Source organism: Bos indicus, chromosome 5, assembly GCF_029378745.1.
Source record: "Bos indicus isolate NIAB-ARS_2022 breed Sahiwal x Tharparkar chromosome 5, NIAB-ARS_B.indTharparkar_mat_pri_1.0, whole genome shotgun sequence".
Lineage (NCBI taxonomy): Eukaryota > Metazoa > Chordata > Mammalia > Artiodactyla > Bovidae > Bos > Bos indicus.
In genome coordinates this window covers 21,025,245-21,043,879 of record NC_091764.1, presented here as the reverse complement: position 1 = coordinate 21,043,879, position 18,635 = coordinate 21,025,245, and the positions used below count along the sequence as shown (strand labels likewise).

At 37.5% G+C, this 18,635-nt stretch overlaps 1 non-coding gene across 1 annotated transcript; it reads left to right on the top strand.

Moving 5' to 3' along the window:
* Positions 1 to 5,662: 5,662 nt before the first annotated feature.
* TRNAC-ACA (transfer RNA cysteine (anticodon ACA)) lies at positions 5,663 to 5,734 on the top strand. Its single transcript has one exon. It is a non-coding gene; the product is annotated as a tRNA-Cys (tRNA).
* Positions 5,735 to 18,635: the final 12,901 nt, after the last annotated feature.

Here is an 18,635-nt window from a genome sequence, read left to right as displayed (position 1 = left end):
TTCTACGGTGATTCCTGATTTTACTATGCCCTGAGATGAATCAGTAATATTCTTTCCTTTAGGAATACAAAACTTCCAAAGTTTTGTTTGTTTGTTACATATTTGCCTATTTGTTTTCTCTTCCTTTCCTATGCAAATAACCCTGGTATCCTTCTAAAGAATCACCTTCTAAGTTTAAATTAGCTAGAATTGATTTTGGTAATAACTCAAAGAAGCTGAATTGATTCAGGATAGTGTACTTCTTCACATCTTTATAAAATGTATCCTTGCTCAGATTCTCTTAACTAATTTATGAAATCTCTCCACACATCTTATCTTGTTCTTCCACACTTGTCATCAGCTAATCTGTATTGTCATTGTTGTTCAGTCACTAAGTCGTGTCTGACTCATTGGAATCCCATGGACTGCAGCACGCCAGGCTTCCCTGTCCTTCAGCATCTCCTGGTTTGCTCAAACTCATGTCCTTTGAGTCGGTGTTCCATCCAACTATCTCATCCTCTGTTGCCCATTTTCCTACCCTCATTCTTTCCCAGCATCAGGGACTTTTCCAGTGTGTCTGCTCTTTGCATCAAGTGGTCGAAGTATTGGAGCTTCAGCTTTAGCATCAGACCTTCCAATGAATATTCAGGGTTGATTTCCTTTAGGATTGACTGGTTTGATCTTGCTGTACAAGGGACTCTCAAAAGTCTTCTCCAGCACCACAATTCAAAAGCATCAATTCTTTGGCTCTAATATGTATTATTTAATTTATTTGTATTTTCTTATTGTTTTATCCCTAACAGGATATATGTTTCACAGAGGCAGATATTTCAGTCTTTTACTTCTAGTGCTCTGTCTCCAGCGCCTACCATACTCCTGGCACATATAAGCCACTTTGTAAATATTTCTTGGATGCATAGACCTTTACGGCACCAAAGTATTGGGGTATCATTTATATCCCTTACTTAGGACATTGAATCTCCTAATAATAAGCTGTTCTTCTTTCTCTTCTTTGTCTCTCTCTCTTTCTCTCTCTCCTTTTTTCTACAAGGCCAAACTTGTTGTTAGTTCACCTTTGCAAACTGACAGATTTTTAAGACGATACAGAAGAAAATTTTCCCTGCTATACATGTGTCTAGGGCTTACCATTCTCACCTATCTAATAATACAGAATAGAAAAATAAGATTTAGGTGTGGGCTTGGAGAAAACTCAGGCTGTTGTCAATGTTGTTAGCCTCTGTTGTCTGACTCTCATCAAGAAAAAAGGTGTCTTCCACTTGAGCCAACGTTGTCATGCAGTAACAGTAACGTAATGTTGGGCTTAAAAACCCATTTCAAAGAAATTTGCATGCGTAAGACCTTGACTTCTGTGCATTTATTCTCCAGATGCCTGAGGTGGAGAAGAGTAGTGGAATGCAGGACACATACAGACAGGGTGAGCCCTTGGTCTTGGCCATCGTTTAATGTCTTTTTCTCCTTGGATACAGGAAATTGAAAAGTTAAGAGAAAAGATCAATGCTAAGAAAATATAATAAACAGAAACAACTTGATGAAGATTCCTTATTCCACCTGTAATTCATCAGATTTTCTCACATTATTTTTAAAAATGCACCAAGACATTCCATTCAAAGAAGTAAGTTCATTGTTAGTTTAAAATAAACATGCACAAATTCTAGATGACACAAAACTTTTTTCTTTTGTTCTGGGAGATCCTTTATAGTGCTTTTTATCCTTTCTGTCAGGAACCACAATAGGATCAGTAAATTGTGACATTTAAATCAGTTTTACTGATTATAGGAGAAAAATGGAACATCTGCAAAATCTCTTAAAAAAAAACCTTTTCAGAGATTAACTGGCCTTGCTTTTTATGTTTTTCACTAGAGAGTAAAGAAAATTTTGTGATCTTGCATCCTAATGATTAGTTAAGAGAAGTATCAGAAATATATTTAGGTGTACCAAGGGCCCATAGTTTCTTATGAGTTTTTTGTGATCTAAAGGGCATTTCTTTTTATTAGTTTACTCCTTCTGGACTGAAATCTTTGATTCCTTAGCACCACCTCTCCATTCTCTACCCCAGCTCTCTCCCTAGTCTCTGAGGAATGGATCGTTATAGAATCTTCCTAGAGGGACAAAATATCATCACTTAAAGACATCTGAAAAAAGTAAAAGCATATGAAATTATCAACTTAAGTTGTAAAATGTGATGTGGTCTAGACATTCTCAGATATTATAAAGATTACATGTTTTTAATAAAAACCAACATTATTGATATCTTATGAAAAAAATCCTACCCTGGCTAATAAATTTGAGTCCTTATCATCATCTACTCTAAAATGTTAAGGGAGAAAGAGAAGTTCTGAAGTGCTTAATGCAATTCATTTTCATGCTCTGTAGCTCCCTCCAACCCATATTTCATGCCCTGGAGAACCTCCCTGGCTCACTGATTGACTGAATGTAGTATCCAGTGGGTGTCATCAGCAATAATTCTAATGCTTCTTTAAAGACCTAGTTTGACCCCTCAATACCCTTAATTTATAACACTTTCTCAAGCCCATGTCCAAATGCTTTGGTGGAGGTTGGGGAGGGGATTTAAATACCACTTTTTCTATAAAGTCTTTACTGTCTCCCATCATGAAATCAAATCATATTCTCTTTCCCTGAACGTCCTTCCTTCCAGCTGTCCCTCTCCCTACACTTCCATTGCTTGCTTTCTTCTTTTCTTTTCTTAATCTGAGTCCTATGACATTCCCCACAATCTCATGCCACATACCCCTTAGAATCTTGCATGAAGTTTGTTTATTTATCTCTTCTCCACCTCTTTGGAAGATGAGTTCTATGGAAGCCGTGTTTATCTCCATCTATTTAGATGATTACTGAAGGTAACACTTTTACCAAAAAGTGTTCTTGGCTCGTGGACAGATACAAGGTGGCTTCCCACCTGTAACTGATATCTGCTAAATGTGCCAAAGCATCTGTTGTGCTGGATCAGCGGGAAAAGAGGAAAGTTTCCTTTCTCTATACCCGGGAATAAGCTCATGATAACAAAGAAGCCAGCAAGATGAATTAACACTAAAGACCAATTAATATCTTTTGCAAAGATGTTTGTAAGTTTCCCAAGAGATAGATGCAATGCCTAGAAACAGGGATCCTGTCAACGCTGGAGCTGATCGTTTGTCTCCAGCGCACCCCTCCCAGCCCGAGGGGCTTTTAAAATGGATTGTCATGATAGATTCCATCTGGTGAAAATGGAAAGAAAACCGTGCAGATTTTTCATTACAGTCCCCACATTGGCATAGCAGCCAACTGGCAGAGGGTACATTCAAGGTTTCTCGTTTTTCTCTCCCTTCTCATAAGCTATGGAAAGTTCTAAATTTTAAAGGACAACAAGGCCATATTTCAGAGGTGACAGAGTGAAATTCTACACTGTTTTCTCTACCTCAAGCTTAAGTAACTCTTTGACAACTGATTATTCTATAGTTAAAGAAAAGCCCTCAGCTTTGACTACTTCTGCCACAGGCTCTGGTCTTTCTGGAAGCACAAAGGGGAAAAAAAAGTGGTTGATGTCAGGAAGCACATTTTAATTAAAAAAAATAGAGAACAAAAATTTGCAGAGTATTTTGCTTGATCAGTCTGAATCAGTGTCACCATGACATCATGATAAAAGTACAGATTTCTAGGCTCCATTTCAAATGTACTAAGTCACAGTCTCTGAAATGGAAGCTTTGGGATGTGAAAATTGGACAGGTTCCCTGGATGATTCTCAATTTTAAGAATCTCTTAGCTAAGGGTATGGAAAGAATATTGAAAATTTCTAGAAGAAATCTTCATTTAAAGATATGCTTCCTTTAAACTTTTTAGATGCTTTATAGAGAATATTATTATTAAAAATTGAATTTAAATCACAGTTCTGAGAATGTAGAGAAGAGTAAAGTGTGAATTTAAAATTACTTTGAGATACATTCCCTAATAGTCATAGAGTGAATAAGTTAAAAGCATTGCAATTAGGTGGTCTTTCAAGGACTTAAAAAGCCAAAAAAATCAAACATACTTGCATAAAGTTTATGGATTTGAGTTAAAGTCCTAGAAATGATTGTAGGGAGTATGTTGTCAACTTTATGAAACCAATAGCTTGGAGGCTTTTTGAGTAGTTGAAAATGAATTTAACAGTGAAAATATTTATTGTCCTTTGGCTGAAAATATTATCTGAAATTAATTTGTTTGGCTTGGGAGAAATTTGTGAAATGTATAGTGAATTATGTAGCCAGTTCTTTTTAGATTTATAATGTTTCAAATAAAATCTGCAATACCCTACCTGAGGGGAAAAATGCTTAGTGGCAAGTACTCCTTAGCCAAGTCACATTAGATTCCAATAACTTTGCTTTACTTTACAAGAATTCTTTTTTATAAAATGTGTATGCTTGTTCAATTTTCCCTTGGATTTTTCTTTTTTTCTAACAATTCTCTTTAGCCAAATCCCAAGCAGATGTAAGAACAACTTTGACTATGATGGAAAATACACAGAGGTGAGAATAATAACAATCATGTCATTTTGGGTACAGATTAAAAAAATTTTTTTTGATGTATGGTTGAGTTACAATCTGTTCATTTTTACGTTTTTAAAAATTTATTTTATTGTATACAGATCTCTCTATAAACAAAACGCTTGAGCTCACTATAAACCTTCAAGTGAATGTGAAGAAACTATTTCGTAGTTTGAGGCGGCAAGGAAAAAGATATTTTGAAATTCAATGTTGAGGGACTTCCCTGGTGGTCCAGTGGTTAAAACTTCACCTTCTAATGAAGGAGATGTGAGTTTGATCCCTGATCAGGAAGCTAATATCCCACATACCTCGTGGCCAAAAGTCCAAGGCAAAAAACAGAAGTAATATTGTAACAAATTCCATAAAGACTTTAAAAAAATGATTCCTATAAAAAAATCCTAAAAACAAGAAAATCTGAAGTCCATCAGTCCTCTTGCTGAGGTGTTAAGTCCAATTTCAGTATGCAAAGACTGCACACAGACATTTCTGAAGGCTTCAGACTGTCATCAGAACCTGCGCCATCTCAGGTGGTCCAGGTGATTATGTTTTCCCAGGTATAATTAGAAAGATAGGTTTTTACAAAAGTTTAATTGGATAATGGTCTTTCCTTACTGGTTTAGTAAGGTAAACCCATCTTCGTGAACAGCAATCTCACACCCAAACTCTTTCTCACATGCACGAAAAGACCTTATGCAAGAAATAAGGTTTTCAGAATCAAGTGTGCATGTGTGCTCAGCCACTCAGTCATGTCTGACTCTCTGAGATCCCATGGACGATAGCTTAGGCTCCTCTGTCCATGGGATTTCCCAGGCAAGAATATGGGAGTGGGTTGCCATTTTCCTTCTCTAGGGGATCTTCCTGACCCAGGGATCTAACTTGGGTCTCTGGTGTTTCCTTCATTGGCAGAAAAATTCTTTACCACTGAACCACCTGGAAAGCCGTCAAATTCAATAGACACAATTAAAATGATATGATATGTATCATTCCCTAGAATCTTCGTAAAGCCAAATTGAGGAAAGATAGCTATTTGAATTAGATTTGAGGAAAGTTTGGATGGTGTGACATTTCCATTATAAAAGATAAGAACTATCTCAGAGAGGATTTATTCCAAGCTTCTCTAGTATCCTGGTGGGTATTAGACTTCCCTGGTGGCTCAGATGGTAAAGCGTCTGCCTACAATGCAGGAGACCCAGGTTCAATCCCTGGGTGGGGAAGATCCCCTGGAGAAGGCAATGGCAACCCACTCCAGTATTCTTCCCTGAAAAATCCCATGGACAGAAGGGCCTGGTAGGCTACAGTCCCTCGGGTTGCAAAGAGTTGGACACGACTGAGCAGCTTTCTTTTCTTTTCTTTTTCTCTAATACCCTAGCACACAGTCGGTATGTACTGCATATAATTATTTCATAAGAGCCTTAAACACAAATTAGGGCACAGAGATTTCCAATGCGATTATAACAAATTAGTCTTTGGGAGACTGAATAAATAGCCAATAAATGGATGGGGAAGTAGTTTGACATCTCAGTTCTTATGAAATATGGAGTAGACTATCTCTTCTCTATCATTTGTATCCTTTATAGCATTTAGCAATGTAAATGTTAACCTGAGTTGATATTGATCTAAATCTGAAGTACTGTGACATTTTTGGCTTAAAAACATGATTTAGTGGCCACAGAGTCAAAAAATGTCCCCACTATTACTTTCTATTCATATCTTTTACACTTTTTTTTTAATACACAAAACACAGCTTACGTTAAGGTCATTAAATACTGCCATCAAATTCTAAATTAATTACAAGAAAAGTGGCCAAAGATGATGATCATTTAAAAATTTTTACCTCCTTGAACTTTCTGTGGCATTGAACACTGATGGGTAATTTGTAATAAAATTTAAATACATGAAAAATCTTTCTTTTTATTCTTGTTTCTGACTCACACAAGTTATTTCTCCTGCTTTCTCTTTAGTTCATTTAAATGCTACTTCATTTGTATTCTCACCATGAAAAGAAACAAAATTACACTACATAAAAATTGTAAAAAACTATCTTTTAATGCAAAAAGATAGTTAATAACTTTTCATTTAGACTATTAGCAAGTACCTTTTAAAAAATTGGAGGAAGAATGAAAGGTATCTGTTTCAACCTTTCACAGCACAATGGCAATCACTTTATTTCTGCTTCCCTAATTTAGCAGATAGAGGATGAAGAAAAGCTGGGTATATTACCATCAACACAGTTTATTTCTTCAGATTCAATAAATGAAATTCACAGTGGTTTCTGGAATCTCCATTACTATACACTGGCACCAAACATAGAATAACAAACACATATTTTATTTGGTTTTATTCAAGAAAAGTAGGTTTGTGTTACACTTCTTCAGTACTCCAACTATGGCGGTCATACAATAGTACCAAATGTTTTTTTTTTCCTTTCAAAAATCTTAGATAATTTCTTTTTTTGATGCTGTAATTAGGAGTGGCATCCTTTTAGTAGAAAAAGCATTTTATCCAAAATTATGAATATGGAAAATGTGGATGTGGTTTCTAGCCAGGAACATGAATGATTATTCCAACAAGAACACGAAAAGAACATTGTTATACAACATCCTAGCTGCTTTGAAAAGAAGATCTGCCAAAGAAAAAGTCAGGCTTTCAATTGTTGGTTGTGGACAAAATGTACACACACTTTAAGGCTGAATCATTAAAAGAAATTGCTGGTTTAAAAAGTAAGTGTCTCATTGCCTCTATTTTACTAATGGAAAGGGCCAAGTGAATGACCCAAAGTCAGAACCAGTTAGGCATCTGACTCTAGAGCCTGGCTTAGTCATTATACTCCAGTTCTCACTGAAATCTTGTGTAAGGTTGAAATCAGTGTTTAGCATCTAATAATTATATATTATCTTTAGCTATCCTTACAAATGTACTTTGGCCTTCCCTGGTGGAGCTAGCGGTAAAGAATCTGCCTGCCAATGCAGGAAACAATAAAAGACTTGAGTCCAATCCCTGGATTGGGAAGATCCCCTGGAGGGGGGCAAGACAGCCCACTCCAGTATTCTTGCCTGGAGAATCCCATGGACAGAGGAGCCTGGCGGGCTATAGTCCATGGGGTCGCAAAAGAGTTGGACATGACTGAAGCCACTTGGCAGGCACGCACAAATATAATTTACCTCCCAGTGAAGAAACCACTACAGCAATATTTTTATTTGAAACTATTTTACTTTAATATATTTTAAAATTTGAGGAAAATACAAAAAGTTCATTTTCATAAGTAATTTTTGTCCTAAAAATTTTACTATATGCTGAAAGCATTTAGTAAAAAAAGAAAAACAAGGAAAAGTGTATACATAGGGGAGAAATTAATTGGAACATTCAATCCCAGAGAGTAGTTATACTCAGTAGAACTGAAATTCCTATTGAGATAAATTATAAGTATGCTAATTATTTATATTATTAAATATTTTTAACCAATGGAGAGAAAAGTTAAGAATTAAATGCTTAAAATTCAAGGGGACTGGTAGCTGAAAATTATTTTATTAGGGAGTGTAAATTGGACTAAAAAGTCTATAAGAACGATTGGCCAAATTTAATTTCTCTTCCTCATCACACAAGCATCCATCAACACCTATGATATACCAGCACAATGAAGTTAGTCAATGGGGGAAAAAGGTAGAAAAGGAACTGCCTGTCATCGAGAAACGTGGAGGCTAAAAGACAGGGAGAGGAACAACCACAAATTGTTTTGACTGGGATTGAGTCTACAGTGGGTAACTAGTTCCTCGCAGGAGCATGTACTTATTTCTAAAGGTGTGGCATAGGAAATACTGAATGCCTTCATAGAGGAAGTGATGCTGTATTTGAATGTGTGTTCTACATATAGATGGGTGGTATGGGGATTTCTGGTTCAGGAAGTGTCATGAGCAAAGCTTAGAGAGAAGATGTAATAGTAAATTCAGAAAACTGCAAAAATCTGGATAAGACTACAGCAGAGAGCTTGTGGATGCAGGTTTGGGGAACCTATGAAGATGGAGTCCTAGAGTAAGCAAGGGACAGTCATGGAGAAGGTTCCTATGCAGAAAAATGTCTAGTATTGTGCATGCTTTTAATCATGCAATTATATTCCCGGGTAAAAGATTGTTACTTTTTTATCTGGAGGAGAGTGACCTGCAAAAATGGGATATATCCCCTGTATAGTTACTGAAAATGACACATCACCTGAGGGTGCTGCTGCTGCTAAGTCGCTTCAGTCGTGTCCGACTCTGTGCAACCCCAGAGACGGCAGCCCACCAGGCTCCCCCATCCCTGGGATTCTCCAGGCAAGAACACTGGAGTGGGTTGCCATTTCCTTCTCCAATGCATGAAAGTGAAAACTGAAAGTGAAGTTGCTTAGTCGTGTTCGACTCTTAGCGACCCCATGGACTGCAGCTCACCAGGCTCCTCGGTCCATGGGATTTTCCAGGCAAGAGTACTGGAGTGGAGTGCCATTACCTTCTCCGCACCTGAGGGTAAGGATTTGAAAAAACACATAGCTTTGGAGAAATGTCTGTTTAGGTCTTCTGTCCATTTTTTGATGGGGCTTTGGTTTTTTGATATTGAGCTGCATGAACTGCTTTTATATTTTGGAGATTAATCCATTGTCATTTGCTTTATTTGTAAATATTTGCTCCCATCCTGAAGGCTGTCTGTTCATCCCATTTATGGTTTTTTTGCTATGCAAAAACGGACATAGAGAACAGACGTGGACATGGCTGGGCGGGGGAGGGAAGGCGGTGGGGTGAACTGGGAGACTGATGTTGATATATATACATTGCCATCTGCAAACCGATAGCCAGTGGGAATCTGCTGTAAAGTGCCGGGAGCTCAGCTTGGTGTTCTGTGATGACCTAGATGGATGGGATGGTGGCAAGGAAGGTCCAAGAGAGAGGGGATATACATATACATATAGCCGATTCACTTCCTTGTACAGCAGAAACTAACACAATTGTAAAGCAATTATACTCCAATTAAAAAAAAACACACATATAGTTATCGTCATAGGAAAGTATGAAGGACATGAAACAGGAAGGGTAAAATGGCTGCTTCTAAAGACCCATGAAATCATTGGACAAGAGACAAATTGCAAGCTCAACTCCCAAAATTCTCAGTTGAAATACAGGGGCTTTATAAAATTACTTTTTAATGATTACTTTCCATTGGAGGATGAGAGGACTAATATATTTTAAAAAAAGGAAAAACCAACAAATGCATTCTGAATTGGAATTAATGCACTGTTCATCTTGCCTCTTTATAAAGAGTTAGAACACTGATCTGGAAACAAGGCTGCCCAAGAATTGGCACGGGGATTAGAGAATGAGATACAGATGAAAATGACTGCTTGGGATTCTCAGCCCCACTGAACTTCCTTTGTTTGCTGAAAGAACCCCACACTCCTTGATCTGTAAAGCAATTCCTTCCTTTTAGAAGATGCTGCTACTTCTTCAACTCAAAGGAATAACTTTTAAGAGGGATTTCATTCTTTCCATGCCCCATTCCCCTTGGCCTATATCTGATTCCCACCTCTGAGAACAACAGGGTATCAGTTAGAAAGTGTAATCTTGGGATGGAAATACTATTCTAAATGAACCACAGGAATTGCCTAATATTGACTAAACATTCGAAAAGATGAATAGATTCTGAGGGTACTCAACCAAGGAGAAATGATAATATTAGATCAAGCTGAATTTAGCAATATGAGTGTACTTTTAGAGCCTGGACTCATTAACATAGTTTAAGCACCTGGGGGTCTGTTAGTTTGCGGAAACATTTACCACAAAATGGAACTCAGTGGAAGCATATATTGAGTAAAATTGATTCCTTGGTATAGTGTAGAAGCACAAAATCAAAATTTTCACAAAGTGGAATTCTTATATGTTAAAATGGATTTTCATCATGAAGAATCCACCCATTCATTTTCATCAAGACATATACTAGAGAGGGAAATACCAGGGTCTTTAGAAGATTTTAGTGATGCCCATGGGTTGATGGTGGAAAGCATAGCAATGAAAATTGATTGCATGATGTTAGTGAGGAAGGGTAAATTTGGTGTGGAAGAGATAATGTAGTGTCATTTAACTACCAATGAGTAAAATAAACACATTTTTCATTAATAAATTTCAGGATCAGAAATACAAAGTACAAAGTCAGAATGTCTGATCCAAAAAGAACTTAATAGTCAGTTGAAATTTAGATTTTCAGAAATGAAAGAGACATGAAGTCCTCTGTGGAGCTATTTGATTTGTGAAGTGTAATGCATGGCTGAGTCCCTTCACTGTTCACCTGAAATTATAACAATGTTTTTAATTGGCTATACCCCAATACAATGGAGAAGGAAATGGCAAGCCACTCTAGTACTCTTGCCTGGGAAATCCCACGGATAAAGGAGCCTGGCGGGCTATAGTCCATGGGGTCACAAAGAGCTGGGCATGACTGAGTGACTAACATACAACACCTCAATACAAAACATTTTTGGTGTTAAAAAATAAAAAGAAAAATGAAAACCCACAGAACCATTATTCAGAGGCTTGGGTAAGCCATTATGACATATAATATGGAATTTCTGCCCTCCATTGAATTTTTAAAGCTTAGTTAAATCATGGATCTAGAGCTACCAGAATCCATTCCCTTCTACAGGGGATTTCTCCACCCAGGGATCACACTGGTGTCTTCTGCATTGCAGATGGGTTCTTTATCATCTGAGCTACCAGGGAAGTCTCACGAGAAGGCGTCTTGTCTTAAATAAGTACTGTAAGTACTTTGCACCGATATTTCAAGTGTGTGCTCCTGTTTTTTTTTTTTTTAAATTTCTTTTTATTTATTGATTTGTCTGCACCAGGTCTTAGTTGCGGCACACAAGATCTTAAGTTCCAGCACGTGAATTCTTAGATGTGGCACTTAGCATCTAGTACCCCAGCTAGGGAGCGAACCCAGGCCCCCTGCATTGGGAGTGCAGGGTCTTAACCACTGGAACACCAGGGAAGATCCCAACTATTTTTTTTTTTTTAACCTAGTATTCCCCTTAAAGAACCAGAGGTCATTACAATGTAACTGTGCCCCATGGAGAGCGTCTCACGTAGCTCAGTGTAAAGAATCTGCCTTCCAACACAGGATATGCAGGATACTCAGGTTTAACCCCTGGGTTGGGAAGATCCCCTGGAGGAGGAAATGGAAACCCACTCCAGTATTCTTTCCTGGAGAATATTCTGGTCAGAGGGGCCTTGCAGGCTATAGTCCATGGGGTCTCAAAGAGTCGAACATGACTTAGCAACTGAGTATGCACACACGCACACATGCCCTGTGGAAGACACCATGGTTTTGAAACACAACTAATCCCCAGGGACACAGGACACTTTTGCAATCCTCTATGGAGGGTTTTCTGATGTTAAAATGACAAATGGAAAATCTACCCTTATCCAGCCCATATGCTCCCCATATTTTTCCCCCAGTTCTTATAGAGCTGGAATAGAGGAACTCAAAAAGTGAAGGATTTCTCACATTCATCTGTAACCCATTAAAAAGGAGCATTCTGATTGGAAATACCAAGTTGAAAACTGCAGAGTCTTCTACAAAAACATTAAGTTAATAACTGTGATGCTTCAATGAAAATCAGAAATATCAGTGCCATCTTTAATGACTTAAAAGTGCAGGGTTAATGATTCTCAGCAGATTTTCATTTGTGTTTAGTAGTGGAAGGATAGTTTGAGAAGATAAAAATGGATTTTCCAAAGTTTAATTAGATGGCAACTTCTGTTGCAACTGCTGTTCCATATGGGGTCCAAATCATTATAGTTCTTAGTACTTTGTATAAAGCAACTGATCTGAATAATGTCTTTCTCCTCTTTTCCAATAAACAAAATTACTAGAAGCAGTCTGTTTTTTTTTCACCAGGCAGGAACAGTAATATAATTTTGCCATACTGTTTCTGGGTTATGTTAACTCCTTGGCTTAGTACTGAATTATAGTCTGCAGAAATACCATCTCACGGAACACTATGTGATACAACCTAGAGGGTAAACTTTATTAGCTAGATACATTAATTAGACCTGTGAATGCCGGAGCATTGGAGACAAATATAATGGAAGAGGATAGGTTGATTTATTATAAGGTGAAGAGGTCTAAGGAATGCTGAGCTATCTCTCTAGAGGGAGGACAGTTTGCACTATGTCCTCATGAGCACTAGGAACACGAACAGTCTCTTTAAATTTTGGAGGCCACATGTTACTGCATGTGAGTCTGGTGCTGAAAACCTGTAAGATTTGAGTTTGTCCCATGACAAGATAAGGCTCTCCAGACAATTGAGGTCACAGTGATCCTGCTTACTATCACTCATCAAATCAAATGATGTTTAAATGGTGTACAGCAGGTCAGGTTGCTATACGTAGTGTGTGGTAAGGCTTAATAAGAAAATTAACCTCTTAGATTTCCAAAGCAAGGATATGCTTATATTTAGCAAGTAATTATTAATCTTTTAAGAGCAATAGTCTCTTCTGAAGGGAAGGGAAAACAATAATTTGATGTTAACTACTCATAAATCTAGTATTATCTGATCTCTCTAGCTTAAGCTGAATTGTTCTGTAGTACTGATTCAGCAAATACATGATATAAAGGAAAATGGGGCCAAACAGGTCCTAATCTTGTGGCGGGACCTTGCCGTCTCTTCCCGTCAGTCCCACTTATGACCTCACAGGGGCTTTCTCTATGACCAGCTGATTGAGAAGGATATAAATATAATTGTAATTGACATCATATGACAGGTAGGAACCAATTAAGAGTATGATGATGCAACAGTATAGGTCTGATTGGGATGCCCTAAAAGGGCAGTTTGATAAGAAGCTAAAGAGAACAAGAATACATATGACTCAATTGATCTCCTCAACATGCTGGTGGAGAAGGCAATGGCACCCCACTCCTACTCTTGCCTGGAAAATCCCATGGATGGAGGAGCCTGGTAGACTGCAGTCCATGGGGTCACTAAGAGTTGGACATGACTGAGTGACTTCACTTTCACTTTTCACTTTCAAGCATTGGAGAAGGAAATGACAACCCACTCCAGTACTCTTGCCTGGAGAATCCCAGGGACGGGGGAGCCTGGTGGGCTGCAGTCTATGGGGTCGCACAGAGTCGGACACGACTGAAGGGACTTAGCAGCAGCAGCAGCAGGAGCAACATGCTGGAGACATTAATGAGTATAGCTCTCACTATTCTGATGAAATGCTTTCTTGTAAGAGATCTCTTCCAAAATGCTTTGGAGGTGAGCTTTAAATGAATTGTCTTTCAAGTTGCTCACTTCCTGTTATCTTAGTATTCTCTGAAGGTCGATAGTGCTAAGGTGGAACATTGTAGGAACAGAGCAGCTGGAGGTGGACAATTCTAGAACTGAGTGGTTCTGGATAGTTGGTAACAGAGCTCACCCAAGAATCACAGAGAAACTTTTATTTTTGTTTTTTAAATTAGGTTTTTAAGTCTTCTTGTAGAGTCTTGGAAGAACTTAGCACCAGAGAGAGTCATAAATCTCAAAGTTGAATCACAACATAAATAGCTTATAAATGACAGAGTTTGCTACTAGTTTCAGATAAATTTTGGATAGCATAGCCTCAGGATGCTTCATATACAAAAGTTAAACTATACATGGAAAGTTATTTGCTATCTATTCACAACTGAAAAAAATGCATATTAGCAGTATTAATAAAAATCAAAGTTATGAAAAGCACACTAAAAATGAGCATTGACTTTTTCAATTTATTCCCAACATGTGTGTGGTATATATAAAAGGGGGAGAGAGACAGAATACCTGAGCATTAGCTGAAAATGTTATTGATTCTCATAGATATTCTAATAAGATTATTAGTGCCTCCTCTCAAGTATCAATTCAGCAAAGCACCATCAGATATGTCGGGGACATTTCCAATATGAAATACTGCTATAGGTCAAGATAAGAAATAAAAAGATATCAAGGGAAATAAAATTCTTGGAGGGAGCAAAAAAAAATTAACAATGCTATCAAAACCTTGTAGTTTTAAATTTTGTTTTGAACAAGATAAGATAGTTAAGCACAGAAGAGAAAAGAATGCTTTAGGAAGGGAACAACCAGATAAAAAATTTCCAAAGTAAATACATGGCATATGATATAGAAATTTTAAAGAAGCCAAAACTCTGTTAGAAAGCATAAAAACTTTTAGAAAATGGAAATATTAATAGAAGAGATTAAAGATGGTAAGAGAGACACAGACAAAATACCTGAGCATTAGCTGACAAATGCTATTGATTTTCATCCATCTTCTAATAAGATTATTACATTTGAAGCTCCAGTACTTTGGCCAGCTGTTACAAAGAGCCAATCCATTAGGAAAAGACCCTGATGCGGGGAAAGACTGAAGGCAAAAGGAAAAGAGGGCAACAGAGGATGAGATGGTTGGATGACATCAGCAACTCAGTGGACATGGACTTGAAAAAATTCTCAGAGATAGTAGAGGACAGGGAAGTCTGGAGTGCTGCAGTCCATGGGGTCACAAAGAGTCAGACATGATTTAGCAACTGAACAACAACAACAAAAATCAAAAATTTAAACAATGTAACCAGGAAGTGCACTATCTAAGACTCACAAAAAGAGAAAATAGGAAAAAAATTGATGGACCATATGAATGTGAATTTCCAGATTGAATGGGCTCCCTGAGTAACAGTGAATGAGCTGTGAAGTTGTAGAAGTTCAGAAACTGAAAATGAAAGGAAAATCTCAAAAGTTGAAAGAAAAAAAAAAGTCACATTCTGAAGACTGAAAATTACAGTTTTATCAACCTCTTCCATTTCAACTCCAGAAGCAACAAGAAAATTGTTTTCTTGAGTATCCTCAAAATTTGTAAGGAACATTATTTCAAATTAAAATTGCGTCTAGTCAAAATACCAGTTAAGTGGGGGTGTGGGGTGGGGATGGGGAAGTGGGGGTGGGGTGGAAGGTGGGGTGGGGAGGTGGGGAACTGAGTAAATACATTTATAAATGTGAGTTCACACACACACACACACACACACACAAAGAGAGCGAGAGAGAAATAACTCAGGTGCACAAAAAAGCGATCAGAGACCGTGTTCCCTCAATGTTCTGAAGTTAACCACGAAAAGAACAGAACACACGATTCAGAAAGTAACAAGGGATCTAACCCAGGAGATGGGTGAAGGAATTACAGGACCATGACAGTCTCACTAGCTCAGAGAACAAGAATTCTATTATCCAAAAGGATTTCCCAGGTGACGCTAGTGGTAAAGAACCCGCCTGCTAATCAGGAGACATGAGACGTGGTTCCATCTATTTCTTATTCATAAATGTACTTTAAAAGACTGCACTTTGGCAGAGACAGCTGATTTTGGTGTTAGTTTTCTTTTTTTTTTCTTCAATATTTTTGATTTACAGTGTTGTATTACTTTCAGAAGTACAGCAAAGTGATTCAGTTATACATATATACATGTATCTGTTCTTTTTCAGATTATTTTCCATTATAGGTTATCACTATAGGTTATTACAAGATATTGAATTTGCATTAATGTGTCACAGGTTAGCTTGGACTTCCCTGGTGGCTAAGATAGTAAAAAGAATCTGCCTGCAATGCAGGAGACCCGGGTTTGATCCCTGGGTTGGTCAGATCTCCCGGAGAAGGGAATGGCTACGTACTCCAGTATTCTTGTCTGGAGAATTCCATGATTTGAGGAGCCTGATGGGCATTAGTTTTGACACAGGTTAACTTAGTTAACATTTGAACATATCTTATAATGGAGACTCATTTCATGAATTTTAAAGATGTTTGGTGCAAAATAAAAGCCTTTATGTAAGACACAATTGAACTGAACTTATCTTCATTAAACTGAACACCTCTTTGTAGGTTGTAGTGGAAGACTCCTATAGCCCTCATTAACCATGAGACCACTGAAATGTGCCATAAATAACCTAAAAAATAGTATTTGCCATATTTGCTCAGGTTGGTTTACAACAGAAAGCAAACTAGGTTAAAGTAGGAAGATATGGTATTCCAGGAGAAATATCTCCCAGCAGGAAAAAAGTGAACTTAGTATTTCTGATTTTATTTATGAATACATTTACCATGTTCTAAATGCTTTAAAAACAGTAGGTCTTTCGATTTTCATAACAACCCTATGAGGGGGTATTTGTACTATGATTATTTACATTATTATTATTATCCAAAATTTACAGATGAGAAGACCAAGGCAAAGACAAATAGCTGTTCAATTTTTTATAACTAGTAAACAAGAGAGATTTATTTAAATCCAAGCAGATCTGATTTAACCAGCACACTGTTACCCCCCACCCTTTGGGTGCAAAAAACTTCCAAAGTGGTTTTATAATTTGGTTTTGGAAAGTATTATTGAAATAGTTTTACATGTATCATTGTTTAGTCTCTAAGTCATGTATGACTCTTTTGCAACCCCGTGGACTTTAGCTCTCCAACTTCTCTGTTATGGGATTTCCCTGGCAAAAATACTGGAGTGGATTACCATTTCCTTCTCCAAGAGATCTCCCTGACCTAAAGCTTGAACCCATGTCTCCTGCATTGGCAGGTGGGTTCTTTACCACTGAGCCACCAGGAAAGCCCTTTGAATGTATAGAGAACATTATAAATATACATACATATATAGCAAATAAAAAATAAGGACTTCCCAGGTGGTGCTAGTGGTAAAGAACCTGCCTGCCAATGTAGGAGACTTAAGAGAGGATCCCTGCATGGGGAAGATCCCCTGGAGAAGGAAATGGCAACCCACTCCAATTGCCTGGAGAACCCCATGGACAGAGGAGCCTGGTGGGCTACAGTCCGTGGCGTCACAGAGCTGGGTATAACTGAACTGACTTAGTATGCATGCATGGGTGCATGGCAAATAAGTGCAGCGCAATAAAGAAATTAAAGTAATTTTGCATTATTTTTTCAGCAGGAACAATATTTATATTGTGTAATAACATATGCAGCAAATATTTAATCTAAGTTTGTGCTATACATACATTAGGAATTATTGAAAGGAATCATGATGGCAGGTGGGGTAAGCGTAGGACTAAGAAAATGTACTAAATGTTTATCTAATAAGAAAATAATTGATGTTTAAAATGGATAAGTTAAACAAAAAGTACAAGCAAGAATATTAAAGTAAGTATTAAAAGAAACCCATAATAAAGTTGAAAATAATGGCCTCTTGGGAGAGGGACTGAAGTGCGGAATAGAGAACTGCTCGGTTCATGATCAGCTTTGTAGTAATTTTGACCTTTTAAATGTTGTTACTATATTTTAAATGTATTATTTGAAAAAAATATACATGTATATATGTGTGTGTCAGCTTTATATGTCAGCAGATCCCTTTTATATTTTAAAATTATTTTACAGAATTTAGTTTAATAGCCTAAAAATTGATCAATGAAGAGAAAATTATGTCTCTTACCAAACATACCATCAACTGGACTTAAATAGGTCCTAAGAGTACCTAATAACTTCCCTGGTGGCTCAGACGGTAAAGTGTCTGTCTACAATGCGGAAGACCTGGGTTCAGTCCCTGGGTTGGGAAGACCCCCTGGAGAAGGAAATGGCAATCCACTCCAGGACTATTGCCTGGAAAATCCAATGGACAGAGGAGCCTGGTAGGGAGCCATGGGGTCGCAAAGAGTTGGACATGACTGAGTGACTTCACTAAGAGTACCTAATAGTTCAACTTTTGCTAAAATAGACACATCAGATACATATACCAACAAATTTGAAATTCTATTAGACTTTTGTGTCTTTTATAACCTCATGTATTGCCTTTGTTTTTAACATTTTTTTTTTCTCATGTGGACCAAGTCTTTATTGAATTTGATACAACGTTGTTTCTGTTTCATGCTTTGGTTGTTTTTTTTGGCCGTGAGGTATGTGGGATTTTAGCTTCCTGACTAGGGATCAAACCCACATCCCCTGCACTGAAGGGTGAAGTCTTAACCACTGGATCACCAGGGAAGTCCCTGCCTTCTTTATTTAAATGTCAATGATCTTTAGGAATGCAACAAGACTAATTCCCTTGTCTAAGAGAGTTTAGCAAAGTATCTTTTTATCATTATTATTATTG